This window comes from Ahaetulla prasina, chromosome 4, assembly GCF_028640845.1.
Source record: "Ahaetulla prasina isolate Xishuangbanna chromosome 4, ASM2864084v1, whole genome shotgun sequence".
Lineage (NCBI taxonomy): Eukaryota > Metazoa > Chordata > Lepidosauria > Squamata > Colubridae > Ahaetulla > Ahaetulla prasina.
The window spans coordinates 13,404,992-13,423,168 of NC_080542.1; the positions used below are offsets into that span (position 1 = coordinate 13,404,992).

Below are 18,177 nucleotides of genomic sequence, written 5' to 3' on the forward strand. Positions count from 1 at the left end.
ATCTTCAAAAAAGGAGACCCCAGCTTAGTCGAAAATTACAGACCAATCTCTCTATGCTGCGTCACCTGCAAAGTCATGGAATCAATCATCAACCAATCCATTACCTCACACTTAGAAGCAAACAACCTACTCTCCAATAAACAATTTGGTTTCAGGAAAAAATTATCATGCAACTTACAACTTCTCCACTGTAAAAACTTATGGACTACAAATCTTGATCAAGGCAAAACAATAGATGCAATCTACATAGACTTCTGCAAAGCTTTTGACTCAGTAGTACACGATAAACTTCTCCTAAAACTAAAATCCTACGGCATTTCAGGACCCCTTCACAAATGGATATCTGCTTTTCTGTCTAACAGACAACAAATGGTCAAAATTGGCAATGCTCTATCAAATCCTGTTCCTGTCAAGAGTGGCGTTCCTCAAGGCAGCGTCCTTGGACCAACACTCTTCATACTATACATTAATGATCTTTGTGACCATATCTCAAGTAATTGTGTTCTCTTTGCTGAAGATGTCAAACTATTTAACACCACTGATAATACATCTATCATTCAAAAAGACCTTGATCATCTAACCGCTTGGTCTAAAACTTGGCAACTCCAAATCTCAACCAGCAAATGCTTAGTCTTACATATAGGAAAAAAGAACCCAAACACTAAGTACTTGCTTGATGGACATTACCTTACAGACGACCCCTATCCCGTTAAAGACCTTGGAGTTTTCATGTCAAATGATCTAAGTGCCAAAGCCAACTGCAAATACATAGCAAAGAAAGCTCTAAGAGTTGTAAACTTAATCTTGTGTAGCTTCTTTTCCAAAATCACTACACTACTAACCAGAGCATATAAAACATTTGCTAGACCAATTCTAGAATACAGGTCGCCTGTTTGTGTGTGTTTTCTTCTGGTAGATGGGAGCCATTGAGTTTCTTGTAGACTAAGACATCTAGGAAGGGAAGTTGGTTGTTAACTTCTGTTTCCATGGTGAACTGTATTTTGGGGTGTAGGCTATTGAGGTGTGTGAGCAAATTGTCAAGTTTTTCTTTCCCGTGTGGCCAGATTATGAAGGTGTCATCTACATATCTGAGCCAGAGTTTGGGTTTGTGATCAGATTTTTCTAGTGCTTGGGTTTCAAAGTGTTCCATGTAGAGGTTGGCAATGACAGGTGAGAGGGGTGATCCCATGGGTGCTCCTTCTATTTGTTTGTATTTTTGTCCATTATAGATGAAGTATGTGTTGGATAGGCAGTGGTTGGTCAGATCTAGGATGTGCTTGGGGGGGTTATATTTGTTTTGGATAGCTGTCAAGGCTTCTTTGATTGGCACTTGGGTGAAGAGGGATATGACATCAAAGCTCACAAGTAGGTCGCTGGGCTGTAAGTTTTGTTTCTTTATGATATCTATGAACTGGAATGAGTTTTTTACGTGTGAGGCGATGGATTCTGCATAGGGCTGTAGTTGTTTGGCGAGAAATTTGGCTTGGTTTTGTAGAGGTGAGCCTATGGAGCTGACTATGGGTCTGAGTGGGGTTCCTTCTTTGTGTATCTTGGGGAGGCCGTAGAGCTTAGGGCATCTGGATGATTTCTCTCTGGGAATGATTCTTTGTTGGATTTCTTCGCTGATGGGGGAGGCTTTTATTTTGGATCTAGTGGTTTTTTCTAGGTAGGTGGTGGGGTCTGTTTTTAGGGGCTTGTATGCAGGGTCTTGGAGTAGGTTGGTTAATTTGGTTTGGTAGTCAGATGTGTTCATAACCACCGTGGCATTGCCCTTGTCTGCTGGTAGGATTATTATGCTGGTGTTTTTTTTCAGGTTAAGTTGTGCTGTCTGTTCCTCTTTGGGTAAGTTGCTTTTGGGTGGCTTGCTGCTGCAGAGGATGTTGGTGATTTCGAGTCTGATTTTGTTAGCGTCATCGGAGTTCATTTTGGTCAGGCTGGTTTCAACTCCGCATATAATGGTTTCAGTGGGGATGTGTTTGGGAGTAACTGCAAAGTTGAATCCTTTGGAAAGGACATCGGTTTCAGCTTTGGTGAGGATCCTATCTGAGATGTTATGCACTGTTTGCTTCATGTGTGGCTGTGAGGGGGGAGGGGTTTGTTTCTGGCGTTCTTGTAGTCTTTGGAGTTTGTTGGTGTGTGTGTCTGTCTTGAGAGTGGTCTGTGTTTCGGCTCTCCAGACGGCAAGTTGTTTGGATTTGTCCCAAAGTGCAGGGTGGATCTTGTTGCTGAGTTTGAGGTGAAGTGTGAGGAGATCTTTGTTGATTTGATCTAGGAGGAATCTTTTTGTGTGAAGTTCATTTCTGATTAGGGCCAATTCTGTTCTTTTTAGGATGCGTTTGGCGGCTGCAGAGTTGGAGTGGAAAATATATATATGCTTATACCTCCTAATATTTACTCATATATATGTTTATATACTATATAATCTTTTTGTATGATACTTATATATATTGTTGTGATAAAATAAATAAATTAAAAAAAAAGGAATTAGGAGAAATGAGGAAAACTCTCATGGAGAATAAAATGGTTTGCAATTGATAATTAATGTCTCTAAATTCACATCACAGAATTTCTTTAGTATAGTTATATTTTGGCATCAATGGCTGTTGATATGGGCAAGTCAATAAAACATTGTAGGCAAAGTTGGTTTTTTTTTTTTTTTGAAATGGCTTTCTTTTGTCTCCTTCCTTTGGTTGAGAAGGAGTGACTTCCCTAAAGTCACCCAGAGAGCCTTCTACTTATGGCAGGACTATAATTCACAATCTCCCAATTTCTTTTCCAGTGCTTTTAACAACTATGCTAAATTGGCCTTTAAATCCTCACTTTAAAGCATTATACATCTAACAATTTGCAATATATTACTAGAATTGGGGGGGGAAAAACTCATTTTCCATGAAATACTCATTACATTTCATTTTGTATTTGGAGCTGAAAGGATAGGAACATCTGCAAATATTTTTTACAATCATTGTGTTTTATTATAAGATTTCTATGAAGTTTACATCCCAGTGAAGAAGTTATAAAAATGGTTCTTCCAGTCCATCTGTGATTAATTCTAATCAGATAGTGTTTGTGCAGATGGAACATGTTATTGTGACTAAGTCCAGTTTCTTAAAAATAAAATAAAATTATAGCCTCTTTCGTGTAGACAAGTAATATATATATTTACTTTTTTCTTCTCATCAGATGTTCCCTGCTATTTAACACAGGCCTTAAAACAATTATATAGCACTTGGGAGAAAAGATACAAATCAATAAACCAGCACCAGAGGCCAAGATGGAGAAGATCTCTACAGCTACCATGTATTTCCCCTTGGTGCATAAGTAGGTTGGAACAAAGGACAACCAAACAGCACAAAATAACAACATGCTGAAAGTGATAAACTTGGCTTCATTAAAACTGTCAGGCAACTTTCTGGCCAGGAAAGCAAGAGTAAAACAGATAACAGCCAAGATACCCATAAAAGCCAATACACAATAAAACATGATAGCAGAACCTTCATTACATTCCAGAACAATTTTTTCTGTTATTGAGTGAGCATCAAAATCTGGGAATGGAGGTGAGGTTGCCAACCACACAGTACAAAGAGAGGCCTGAATAAAAGAACAAGAAAGAACAATGTAGGTTGCTAGTCTCTTCCCTACCCATTTTCTCATTTGGGATCCTGGCTTGGTGGCCATGAAGGACAGAACCACAATGATGGTTTTGGCTAATACACAAGAAACCGCCACTGTAAAGATAATGCCAAAAGCTGTTTGTCGGAAGAGGCATGGTATCTTCTCAGGTTGTCCAATGAACAGCAAGGTACAAAGGAAGCAGAGGAAGAGAGACATGAGAAGAGTATAAGTAAGGTTCCGGTTATTGGCCTTCACGATCGGAGTATCCTTGTGCTTGAGGAAGATTTTAAGTACCACAGCTGTAACAAAAGAGAAGAAAAGAGCAAATATGGCCAAACTGATCCCTAAAGATTCTTCATAAGACAAGAAGCTTATATCTTTGGGAAGGCATGTATCTTGGTCATAGTTCGAATATTTATCCTCTGGACACTGGACAAAGTCATCCATATCTGGAAAAGAAACATTAGCAAAAAAAAATCTAGACTATAAAACATTTGCTAGACCAATTCTTGAATACAGCTCGACTGTCTGGAACCCATACTTCATTTCGGACATTAATACAATTGAGCGTGTCCAGAAATATTTTACAAGAAGAGTCCTCCACTCCTCTGATTACAACAAAATACCTTATGCCACCAGACTTGAAATCCTGGGTTTAGAAAATTTAGAGCTCTGCCGCCTTCGACATGACCTGAGTTTAACTCATAGAATCATCTGTTACAATGTCCTTCCGGTTGAAAACTACTTTAGCTTCAACTGCAACAATACACGAGCACACAATAGATTTAAGCTTAAAGTGAACCGCTCCAATCCTGATTGCAGAAAATATGACTTCAGTAACAGAATTGTTAATGCCTGGAATGCACTACCAGACTCTGTGGTCTCTTCCCAAAATCCCCAAAGCTTCAACCAAAAACTGTCTACTATTGACCTCACCCCATTTCTAAGAGGTCTGTAAGGGGCGTGTATAAGAGCACCAACACGTTTACCGTTCCTGTCCTAATGTTCCCTTTGATTGTATCCAAATTTTGTATAATTATTACATACTTATGTTTATATATATGCTTATATATTGTATAGTTATTTCATGCTTATGCTTATATATACTGTTGTGACAAATAAAATAAATAAAAATAAATAAATTTAGAAATGTAGATAGATTTCTACTGAAATTTTGTAGTGTATGCACAACTTCAGTAGACTCTGGGGGAAAAAATCACCCCCTACATTTTAAATGATCCTGTGGGATTGAAGGTCACAAAGCAACATCTCTTTATAGTATCTCTTACCTGTCTGGTTTGAAATTTTCCCTTTAGGACATGGAAGGCAATTATAACAACAGTTTGGCTTCCCTTCTATCTTTGTCTTACTGGAGCCTCCATGACATTTGTCATTACAGAGAGAAAGGGGCTGTGTCTGTTCAAAAATGAAAAGGATAAGTGATTTACAATTATGAAATGAGCTAAAAGAATGGCACAATACTACCATTTTTTCAAGAGCATTTGGGGACATATTTGTGTGTGTGTGTGTGTGTGTGTGTGTGTGTGTGTGTGTGTGTGTGTGTCTTTGGTTATTCGGGTTTTCTCCCGCGTAAAATTGGAAGTGTCTTGGCGACGTTTTGATGAAGTCTCATTCATCATCTTCAGGCTGGTGTTTTCTGCTTCGTGCTTCTAGGATGACACATTGCTCCTAGAAACATGAAGCAAAAAACACCAGCCTGAAGATGACGAATGAGAGTTCGTCGAAACGTCACCAAGACACTTCCAATTTTATGTGAGAGAAAACTCGAATAACCAAAGACCTACATAGACAGACAGACAGACAGATAGATATAGATATAGGTATAGATATAGATATAGATATAGATATAGATATAGATATAGATATAGATATAGATATAGATATAGATATAGATATGTATGTATGTATAGAATTACACTGTTTTACAAATACAATGTTAGCGGTGGCAACTATGCCCACCATCTCAACTTAGTTCTACTTGATTTTTTCATATTACATATTTTAATAGTTATTTGAACTATTTTTCCCCTATATCCATGATGGCGAACCTATGGCACGTGTGCCAGAGGTGACACACAGAACCCTATCTCTGTGGGCATCTGCGCCATGTGTTCTTTCAAGTTCTGTCATGCAAATGCACACTGGACAGCTGGTCCAGCGCACATGTGTGCTGGCCAGCTGCTTCTGGATTCTGGTGCACATGCGCGCGACGGAACCTAGAAGAGCAGCTGGCCACCGTGCGCATGAGCATCAGCCAGCTGCTCTCTTCCGGATTCCAGTGTTCCGGCGCGCACTCCAGTTTTGGCATTCGGTGCCAAAAAGGTTACTCATCACTGCCCTATATGAAAGGTAGAGAAAACAAACTATAGGTAGCCCATAATTTATGGCCATAATTGAATCCAGGCTTTCGATTGTAAGTCTTTGTGGTCATTAAGCAGGTCACCATGTAACCAGACTTGATGTCATTACCATTTTTATAATGATCATAAAGAAATTCATCATGATTGTTAAATGAATCACGTAGTTGTTAATGAACACGGTATACAAGTCGTAGTTCTCGACTTATGACCACAACTGAGCCCAGAATTTATGTTGCTAAGTGAAAAAAAAATTAAGTGAGTTTTGGCCCCATTTTACGACTTTTCTTGCCACATTTGTTAAGGGAATCACTGCAGTTGTTAAATTGGTGACACAGTTGTTAAGTGGATCTGGCTTCCCCATTGACTTTGCTTTTTCAGGAGGTTGCAAAAAGGGATCATGTAACTCTAAGCCACTGCCACCATCGTAAATATGATGTCAGGTTCCACAGTAAGAAAAACAGCCAAACAGGATTCAGGTTTGAAACAAACCTGAATCCTGTTTGGCTGTTTTTCTTACTGTGGAACCTGACATCATTTATTTATTTTATTTATTTATTTATTTATTTTATTTGATTTTTATACCGCCCTTCTCCCGAAGGACTCAGGGCGGTGTACAGGCAAGATAAAACCAACAATACAAATATACACATTAAAATACCTTTAAAAAACTTATTTAAAATTAGCCTGAAGTTAAAAATTACCGTCAATTAAAACCCCATTTAAAATTGCTAAAATTCACTTTTAAAATCCAATTTAAGCCAGCCCCGCACGAATAAAAAGATGTGTCTTCAGTTCGCGACGGAATGTCCGAAGGTCAGGTATTTGACGTAAACCCGGGGGAAGCTCGTTCCAGAGTGTGGGAGCCCCCACAGAGAAGGCCCTTCCCCTGGGGGCCGCCAGCCGACATTGTTTGGCGGACGGCACCCTGAGAAGTCCCTCTCTATGGGAGCGTACGGGTCGGTGGGAGGCATGTGGTAACAGCAGGCGGTCCCGTAATTTATCTTCTCCAGCACTCACTGACCACCAAGGCAATAGGCAATGCAAAGAAAGAATTGTCAAAGCTAAAATCTGATGCTCTCCACCACCTTTAAACTGTTCCCGCCACCACACACCTCATCAAGCGATTGCCCCAACACCCAGTGCTCCCACAAGTGCTGAATCATTCTGAGTCAGCCAGCCAGCTCTGCGGTTTGTGTCCAATGTCTGCACAGCTTGCTCGCCACTGGAGATGCCCTCTGAGGAGCCTGGGCATCTTTGCAATGCCCAGAGCTTCTGGATTCTGCCATCCGCCACAGTTCTGGATCAGCTCCTAGAGCTGCCCTGCCGACGCCATCGATCAGCTGATGAGCACAAACTCCCTCCATGGCTCTCCCACCCCACCCACAGAATGGCAGCTTCGGACCTGATATATGAACCAGTTGTCGAGCATCCGAATGTAAATCACAGGACTATGGGGATACTGCAATGGTAAGTGTAAAAAATGGTCATAGGTCACTTTTTTCAGCACCATTGTAACTTCATTAAACAAACTTTTGTAGCAATAACAATAGCACTTTGATGTACATACTGCTCCACAGTGCTTTTATAATCCTCTCTAAGCAGTTTTACAGAGTCAGCCTATTGCCCTCAACAATCTGGGTCCTCATTTTACCCACCTCGGAAGGAAAGAAGGCTGAGTCAACCTTGAGCCTGGTGAGATTTGATCTGCCAAATTGCAGGCAGCCAGCAGTCAGCAGTAATAGCCTGCAGTACTGCACTTTAACCACTGCACCACCACAGCTCACCACAGCTTGTAAATCAAGGACTACCTGTATCCAATGGGAGTGGGGTTTTTTACTATTTTTGCAAGAAAATGGGGGGGGGATTGCAAATTGTGGTCACATGATTTCAGGCTTCTGAAAACTGGTTACCAAGCTCCTGAGATACAGACATGTGACTAAGGGCCAATGCAACAATAAACAGCTCTTTTCCAACTTCTAATAGTCATTAAACAACCAAGTGTAAGTTGAGGACTATTTGTAGTAGCTGCCCTAATGTGATTTGCCCATAGTTTCCCCATTGTGTTGATAAAGTATTCCTTAAATGCATCCCCAGCTAATGTGGTGTGAACATGGTTAAGATAAGACAAGTAGGAATATAGCCCTAGAGATTTTTCGGAGCCCAAATCAAACAATAAAGTCTTTACAAAGTCTTCCATCCTTCCGAGGTCAGTAAAATGAAGATCCAAATTGTTGGTGGCAATAGGCTCTGTAAGCTGCTTAGGGAGGGCTGTAAAGCACTGCGAAGCAATATATAAATCTAAGTGCTATTACTGCATTGGGAAGGTAAAATGAGTGAAAGAAGAATCTTGAAATATCTAGCGGGAATAAGAGAGATAAACTGAGATAAATTCAAAGAATTTAGGTGTCCTCCTGGATGAACGGCTATTGTTTGAAGATCATTTGACGGCCGTCTCCAGGAGGGCCTTCCACCAGGTTCGCCTGGTTCGGCAGTTGCGCCCCTTCCTTGATCGGGATGCCTTGTGCACAGTCACTCATGCTCTCGTTACCTCTCGCTTGGATTATTGTAATGCTCTCTACATGGGGCTCCCCTTGAGGTGCACTCGGAGGCTTCAGTTAGTCCAGAATGCAGCTGCGCGGGTGATAGAGGGAGCTACGCGTAGCTCCCATGTAACACCGCTCCTGCGCAGACTGCACTGGCTGCCTGTGGCCTTTCGGGTGCACTTTAAGGTGTTGGTTACGACCTTTAAAGCGCTCCATGGCTTAGGACCTGGGTACTTACGGGACCGCCTGCTGTTACCACACGCCTCACACCGACCCGTACGCTCCCATAGAGAGGGACTTCTCAGGGTGCTGTCCGCCAAACAATGCCGGCTGGCGGCCCCCAGGGGAAGGGCCTTCTCTGTGGGGGCTCCCACACTCTGGAACGAGCTTCCCCCGGGTTTACGCCAAATACCTGACCTTCGGACATTCCGTCGCGAACTGAAGACTCACCTTTTTATTCGCGCGGGGCTGGCTTAAGTTTTATCGATTTTAAATTTCTTATTATTAATTTTAAATTGGGGTTTTAGTTTTTATATATTTTAAAGCTCTTAGGCTGATTATAATAAGTTTTTTAACTTGCATTTTAAACTGTATATTGTATTGTTCATTTTTTACTTTCGCCTGTACACCGCCCTGAGTCCTTTGGGAGAAGGGCGGTATAAAAATCAAATAAAAGAAAGAAAGAAAGAAAGAAAGAAAGAAAGAAAGAAAGAAAGAAAGAATTATCCAACGACAGGTAAATTATTTCAGGAGCTATATGGCCTGAACTGTTGTTGTTTTTTAACATCAGAAAATGATTTACAGTATTACATAATATGAATTAAATCCCTACCTGGTTGAATCTACGTGGCCATTCAATATCATCTCTGTAAATGTTTAACATTTTTAAATTGAAAGCCGACGGTTCTATTTTGCCAACTCTTACTTTCCGAAAGGATTGGTTTGAGAAAGTGACCCAATTTACAATGTCAAATCCTGCAATTAATGAACCATTTTCATCAAATGAAACCTGTTCCCCAGCAGATATTAAATGAAACACTTCTCAGGTAATGGTGCAACTGGAATCAGAAAATATTTATGGCGTTAAAGAAATGATAATGTATGTAAAAAAAAAAGACATTAAGTGACCTACATTGGTTGTTCTCCACCTTTCTTTAAGAGCCAGGTTGGTGCAGTGGTTAGAGTGCAGTACTGCAGGGTACCTCTGCTGACTGCCAGTTGCCTGCAATTTGGCAGTTCAAATCTCACCAGGCTCAAGGTTGATTCAGCCTTCCATCCTTCCAAGGTGGGTAAAATGAGGAGCCAGATTGTTGGGGGCGATATGCTGACTCTGTAAACTGCTCAAAGAGGGCTGTAAGGCACTGTAAAATTGTATATAAGTCTAAAAGCTATTGCTAACTCTGCCCACTGCCAGGAGTTTGATCCTGACCAGTTCAAGGTTGACTCAGCCTTCCATCCTTCCAAGATGGGTAAAATTAGGACCCAGATTGTTGGGGGTGATATGCTGACTCTGTAAACTGCCTAGAGAGAGCTGTAAAGCACTGAAAAGCAGTATGTAAGTCTAAGTGCTATTGCTATTTCTTCATGACTGACACCCTTTAAATATCTTTTGTGGCCATGGATCGTGGTCACGAACTTCCAAGACTTAACTGAAGGTTTAAATCAAGACACTTCTTCAAGCCTTTTGTTGTGACTCCAGCCCCCGAGCCTGTCCTCATGGAGGGGATGACTCTGAGAGTGATGGGGAGGAGCCGACAAGGCCTCCCTCTCCAGGACCCTCCTATCTGGCAATGCCTCAGGTTCCAGCTGCTGAAGATCAATCGTGGATTGACCCGAGGCAGCAATGAAAAGATAAGTGTGCGCAGCAAAGGAAGAGATGTGGCAGGCCCAGAGATTGCTGAGTCACTGAGCCACACCCCACAGGGGATAAAAGCGAGTGGAGTTGCCATCTGGCCCTTGTGATGGACAAAAAGCTACCAAGTGTGAACTGCAGATCAGTTGTTTGGAAGTTAAAAGGCCTGGACTGTGCAAAGGATTTTTCTGTGAGCTCTTGGCAATGGATTTTGGGCATGTGGGCTTCTGTCTCCATAAGAGATAAGGAACTCGGAACTTGGCAGGCCTTTGCACTGTTGCTGTCAAGTCTGTCATCCACTACAGAAAGTCAGGTCTGTTGTAAATATAAAGGATTGTGGAACATGCATCTCTGTGTCTTCTTTGTGAGGTGGGGAAGGGGACAGAACACCTTTGCAGGCCTCATATGATGATATCATGCCCCTCCCCCTCCAGGGACTACAGACCACAGGTTGAAAACCACTAACCTAGATATCCACTTTGTACATACAAGTGTGCTGAACAAGTATGCATACAGTATCTCAGTTTGGAAGACCATTACCTGCCACAATGACTTATTGAGAAGCTTCCATCCTTCTCTCTTTGTTCTTGATCTGTAAATGGATTTGGTTGAATGCATATCGTGCAGAGCATGAGCCACAGCATGGACAGCATTGTAGATGCTGTAGCTGTGAGCGGTCAAGCTTGTTTCAAAAACAGACGCAGGAAGAGAGTCTAGTTTTTCTTCCCCGGTGCAGATTGTGCTCCCCTCTTGGTCTCCCAGAGAAATAGGAAACACACAGTTAAAGGCTTGTTCCCAAAAAGCTTTAGTGAAACCATCTTCTCTTTTCCCTTTTGGATTTTGGTCCTGAACAAAGTTCCGGAAACCGGACAATTCCTTTTTGTGCATTGCAAGCGATACCGCACCATGGATGAAATCTAAATTCCAATTGTTTTGGAATGGAACTGAGGTGAAATCCATTTGAGCTGTCATCATCCAGACTTTAGTTACCATCGGTATGTTCTCAAATTCCGAGAAGTGAAGGACCATTCTCAAAATAATGATGGTCTGGATTTCACCGTGTACAATCAATACATTTGCGGAGCTTTTCATGATACCCAGGAATGTTTCAAAGCCCTCCTTCACCATTGGATCAGCGAACACAGAAAAAGTTAGCTGTGGGAACCTTTGTATGATGTCAAAGCAGATACCGCTTTTGGAGAACACGGGAAGCATTTCCTGTACGAACCTTTCTCCATTAACATCATTCAGATAAACCACTCCAACCCACCTCCAGCTGAAATAGAGCAATAACGTCAGAATACCCTCATATTGGAGTGCCACGCTTGGGAACATCTGCTGAAAAAAATCTCCTTCGGTTTGCTTCTCCATCAATAGAGCAGAGCCATACGTGAGCTAAATAAAAAGAGAACACCAGAAAAAGATATTTCCAAACAACAACAACAACAAGTATGGATGTTGGTCCATGCATGTTGCTGATGCTGATGAATACATTTTTTTTGGTTCTGTTTTTCATTCTTGTATTATTGTTCGCAATTTAATTTTCCTGGGTTTCAAATCACACACACACACACACACACACACACACACACACACACACACACACAAAACACCTCCTAATGCATCAATTTTTATGATTTTCTTGTGTAGGGCAAGTGTCTCTTCTCCCAAAAGGTTGCCTGAATTTATTTACATGAATGCAGTGGTGAAATTCAAAATTTTTTACTACTGGTTCTGAGGGCATAGCAGGGGAAGGATACTGCAAAATCTCCATTCCCACCGCACTCCAGGGGAAGGATACTGCAAAATCCCCATTCTCACCCCACTCCAGAGGGAAGGATATTGCAAAATCTCCATTCCCACAGCACTCTGGGGCCAGCCAGAGGTGGTATTTTCTGGTTCTCCGAACTACTCAAAATTTCTGCTACTGGTTTTCTGAACTGCTCAAAATTTCCGCTACCGGTTCTCCGGAACCCGTCAGAACCTGCTGGATTTCACCCCTGCATGAATGTGGCTATCAAATCATGTCTACTTCAGTAGTGGGATTCAAATCCTGGTGCTACCGGTTCGCTATTGGTAGCACGCGGGCAAATGGCACTTGTTTTGTGGGTGCACGATGCTTCTGCACATGCACAGAGCATTTTTTATGATGTCTGGGTTGGTGGGCGGAGCCTCCCACCACCACCACCACCAGTTCACCCAAATGGACTGGACCGGACACTGGGAGCAACCCACCACTGGTCTACTTCCTCTTTACATGACATGATCTACCGTAATGAAGAAGTAAACAGACAACTCAAAATGGAATCCATAAATTCTGTAATGTATCTTTAAAAGTTTTGGCGGGAAAAAAGCACGTTGCTGATTGGTTGAAGCCACCGGCTAAACTGTATATAAGGAGATGTTTTCCCGGGCACTGGTTGCTGGGTTCACCATATAGTAAAGAGCTGTTGTCACTATCCTGGTCTCCTGCCTCGTTATTGCCCGAATCTAACACTGGCGACGAAGGTGGGATCTCGAGGCTAAGAGCGCCAGGAAAAGAGCTGAACTCACCAGGAAGACGCGAACCCAGCAAACAAGGGGCGGAAAGCAGCGATGTCCGGCTACACACCGCCAGCGCCATTCGACCCAGCTAAGGAAAAATGGGGGTCATACATGGCTCGTTTCGAGTGTTTCCTCGAGGCGAACGAACTTCAAGGAGTTTCAGACAACAGGAAACGAGCGTATTTCCTGAGCCACTGCGGTCCAGAAGTTTTCGACACCGCAGAATCCCTGGCTGAGCCAACGCCGGTACAGTCGGTACCGTGGCAAACTCTGCAGACTTTATTGAAAGCCCATTATGCACCAATGCCATCCAAGTATGTGCAACGGTTCGAATTCGGGGAGCGCAGATAGCAAGAGGGCGAGTCCATCAGCGCATACATGGCCGCCCTGAGGAAAGCCTCAAAACATTGCGAGTACCGAGACTTGGATGAGGCATTGCTGGAGCAACTCATCCGCGGGGTCAGGGACATCCGTTTGTGGAGGCGGCTGCTGTCTAAAAGCAACCTAACGCTGGCAAACGCCTTGGACGAAGCCAGGGCTCACGAGATGTCAAACCCAAGCGGCGGAAACCCTACAAAAGCAAGTCACACCAACGGCTGGTGCAAAATCAACCCCGGTCCACAATGAAAAGGTCCAGGCCGAATCGGACGGTGAGGAAGAGGAAGGCGTCTTCCACACCGGGAGGCCGGAGAATGAAGACCGCGGCGACTGCGCGAGTTGTGGGGGGCGACACCAGCGACAACAATGCAAATTTAAGGAAGCGACTTGTCGGCGGTGCGAAAGGAAGGGGCACCTAGCACAGGTCTGTCGAGCACCCCAACCTTCCCGCCAAAAATTCAAACTGACCAACCAGAGCGCGGGAACGGTGAAGCAGCCCGTGATTGGTCAGTTTAAAAAAGGCGCGAAGTTGAATCAGACTGTCGTGAGAGTGGGTCACGCATCAACACGCCTAGAGAAAAAAATCTTTACAAAGGCAAAGATTGAGGGGGTGCCGTGCCGATTGGAGGTGGACACCGGCTCAGCGATCACGATCATGTCCTGGGACAATCTCGTGAGAGCCCTACCCGCCATCGCAAAGCGCAAGCTGCAACCACAGAAATTAAAGGTAGAAGACTACCAAGGGAATCACATCCCTGTTCGAGGGGTAACGTCCGTCCACGTCAAGTATGGACAATACAAGAAAACCCTGCCCATCACCATCGTCGATGGGACCCTGCCAAGCTTGTTGGGACTGGACTGGTTCCGAGCATTGGGCATGGGAGTGACTGGAGTCTTCAGAAACGAAGTCAACCTCAAAGACGCACTAACGAAAGAATTTGGGGACGTTTTCAGAGACTGCCTAGGCAAGTACACAGGGACCCCTATTTCTTTTAACTTAGACCCCCAAGTTGCCCCTATCCGTCTAAAGGCTAGGAGGGTCCCGTTCGCCCTAAAGCCCAGGATTGACCGGGAACTGGACAAGCTAGTAAACCAGGGAATTCTAGTGCCAGTTGACCATGATAAGTGGGAGACCCCTATCGTCACCCCAGTCAAACCGGACGGGTCGGTCCGGATTTGCGCTGACTATAAGGCAACGCTTAACAAAGCGTTGCAAAAGAGTGCTTACCCCGTTCCGGTGGTACAGCACTTACTGCACTCAATGGGGCAAGGGCAAGTTTTTGCCAAGCTGGACTTGGCCCAAGCCTATCAACAGCTGCCTGTAGATAACAGCACAGCCGAAGCGCAGACAATTGTGTCTCACAGAGGGGCTTTTAAGTGTACCCGGTTACAGTTTGGGGTTAGTGTGGCTCCAGGGTTATTTCAGAACCTAATGGAGCGACTATTGCAGGGACTACCGGGGGTGGTACCATACTTTGATGATGTACTGGTATCCACTGAGAATCTAGAGGAATTAGGGGTAAGGCTGCGAAAAGTTTTGGGCATTTTCCGGTCTGCCGGTCTCACAGTTAAACTGAACAAATGCCAGATCGGGGTTGAATCTGTGGAATTCCTGGGCTACCGGATAGACAGGGAAGGGATTCACCCCACTGAAAGCAAGGTACGGGCCATCAGGAAGGCCCCGGTCCCAAAGAACAAAACGGAGTTACAGGCATTCTTAGGTCTGGTCAACTTCTACGCGGTATTCTTAAGAAATAAGGCAACAGTAGCCGAGCCGCTGCATAAATTACTAACAAAGAAGGCTGCATGGTCTTGGGGAAAGGCGGAAGCTAGGGCATTCGAAGGGGTAAAGAATCTCCTATTGAGTGATAGCCTCCTTATCCAATACAATGGCACACTGCCATTAGTGTTAAGCTGCGATGCATCTCCCTATGGGGTGGGGGCTGTGCTCAGCCACAGGTTGCCAAATGGCACAGAAGCCCCTATTGCATACTACTCCCGAACCATGTCATCAACTGAAAGGAATTATAGCCAGCTTGATAAGGAAGCCCTGGCTATAGTCTCCGGAGTAAAGAAATTCCATGAATATGTATTTGGTCGTGATTTCGAAATCATCACGGACCATAGACCTTTCTGGTAGTAGTCGATGCCTACTCCAAATGGCTGGAAATCATTCTCATGAGATCCATGACAGCCGAGGCCGTGATCTCAGTCCTACGACACCTATTTGTAACCCATGGGTTGCCCGACACTTTAGTCTCCGATAACGGCCCGCAATTCACGGCAACCCAGTTTGAGGGGTACTTGGCAGAGGAGGGCATCCGGCATGTCCTCTCGGCGCCTTTCCACCCTGCGACGAACGGCCTTGCAGAACGTTTCGTTCGGAGCGCAAAGGAAGCATTGTCCAGAATCAAGCCAGGCGATTGGCAAACAAAAATCGATACATTCCTAGCAGTCCAACACAGAACCCCCTGTGTCACAACTGGCCGCAGCCCGGCCGAGCTATTAATGGGTCGGAAGCTTAGGTGCCCACTAGACCGTTTAAACCCAAACTACACACCAGACGGTTACAAAGGGGCACACGGTAAAACAAGAGGGATGGCAACAGGCGACCTACAGCGAGGGCCCGACCTGGTTAGCAGGAACAATCCTAGAAATAACAGGACCAAAGTCATATCTAATAGAGTTGGAGGATGGCCGGGTATGGAAGCGCCACATAGACCAGATAAGAAAACGCATAACAGGTAATACAGAATCAGACGAAACATGCCCTGACTATTCAATGTTGGAATCCACTCAAACCCGGGGTGACTCAAACCCGGGGCTAACGCGGGACTTATCTGAGTGCCGGGAGGTCCAGCGACGCCAACTGGTTCATCCTGAAGACAGCAGGGAAGACTCTGCAAATAATCCAGGGCCGGATGGCCTAGAGGAGGAGCTGAGAGGAACAAACAGTCCCTCCGGTCAGCTCGACTCACTCCCAGAGAATGAATTGCGCAGGTCTGAAAGAGTCAGGAGACGCCCAGTCTACTTGCGTGATTACGTCGAAAAATAAGATGTAAATTTTATGTAAATATGGGTAAAGTGTTTTCTGGGAGGGAAGGAGTGTAATGTATCTTTAAAAGTTTTGGCGGGAAAAAAGCAGGTTGCTGATTGGTTGAAGCCACCGGCTAAACTGTATATAAGGAGATGTTTTCCCGGGCACTGGTTGCTGGGTTCACCATATAGTAAAGAGCTGTTGTCACTATCCTGGTCTCCTGCCTCGTTATTGCCCGAATCTAACAAATTCTTTCCCAGAATGAAGAGTTTCTATTTAAGTTAAGCCTTTGGATTTGTCTCTATTTTGGTCACTCATAACTTGGTCAGAAAAGTGCCTCAAATTTTAGAGAAGATGTTCTCCCATTTTAAATACTTAAGGTATATTCAATGGCCTACCTGTGGGATCTTGTACACGCAGAGAATTGTTGCCATGTTGAGACAGACATCAGAGTTAGGTCCCCCAATGACTGCTACCAGATTATTTTGGGCATCACATTTGTAATTTGGAAAGAATTGGTCTTTTGTGGACAGAAGTTCCATGGAAGCAAGATAAATAACACTGGCACTGAAATCATTATTGTAGATATGGAAGCCCAGAGTGATGTTACGTAAGAGTTGGGTGTTGTCATTGATCTCCTTTAAAGCAAATTCCAAAGTCAAGATATGTTGGTAGTTCTGTTTCATGACTCTACAAGAGAAATTAATAGCTAAAAATGATAACAAATGTCTTATTTAAAATTAAATTGCTTGGTCCTTTGTCCTGGAAAAACCTTGTGACTTCTCTAAAGATTTTTCTTCAGAATGCCAATATGCTCCAACCACATTAAAACACAAAACATATGAAATTGTTTTCCAAATATTGCTTGGTGCTTTTTCGCAGAATAGTTTTATATACTTTCATTTTTGAAGGTGTTTCTCTCGTTTCTACTTAAGCTAAGTCTAAGTACTTCTGGGGACTTCAGTAGGACTTTCTTCAATTTTTTTTTTTTTTTTGAAGTTGAAATGGTCACAAAATCTTTTTGATTGAGCTAATCAATCAGTGGCACTCAAATTTTTCTTGTGATGACCTCCATATATTTCAGATTTCAAAGTGATTTTTTTGAACACTGAAAATAGGCAGAGCCATCATCCTAAATCCTAACCCTAACCCTAACCCTAACCCTATTTTCTTTTCTTTTCTTTTATAAAATAATTTTTATTAAACAGTTTGTCTTTAAAAACAACACCAAAAAATAATTACACATGTATAAAAACAAGACATGTCAAGTCATAACGCATTAAGGGGATGAGTTTGACTCTGTGGCTCCCGAGGACATGGACAGGTTGTTGGGAAGGCTGAATGCCACCACATGTTTACTGGACCCGTGCCCCTCCTGGCTGGTGCTGGCCACTCAGGAGGTGACACGAGGCTGGCTCCAGGCGATTACGAGTGCTTCCTTGTTGGAGGGAGTCTTTCCGGCCGCCTTGAAAGAGGCGGTGGTGAGGCCCCTCCTCAAGAAGCCTTCCCTGGACCCGGCTGTTTTAGGTAATTATCGTCCGGTCTCCAACCTTCGCTTCGCGGCGAAGGTTGTAGAGAGTATGGTGGCACATCAGTTTCCCCTGCACCTGGATGAAACTGTCTATCTAGACCCGTTCCAGTCCGGTTTCCGGCCCGGCTACAGCACGGAGACGGCTTTGGTCGCGTTGGTGGATGATCTCTGGAGGGCCAGGGATAGGGGTTGTTCCTCTGCCCTGGTCCTATTAGACCTCTCAGCGGCTTTTGATACCATTGACCATGGTATCCTGCTGCGCCGGTTGGAGGGATTGGGAGTGGGAGGCACCGTTT

The 18,177-nt window shown here is 43.8% G+C and overlaps 1 pseudogene; it reads right to left on the minus strand.

Annotated features, from left to right (window-relative positions):
- Nucleotides 1–3,162: 3,162 nt before the first annotated feature.
- On the minus strand, nucleotides 3,163–11,726 carry LOC131198823 (vomeronasal type-2 receptor 26-like; annotated as a pseudogene).
- Nucleotides 11,727–18,177: the final 6,451 nt, after the last annotated feature.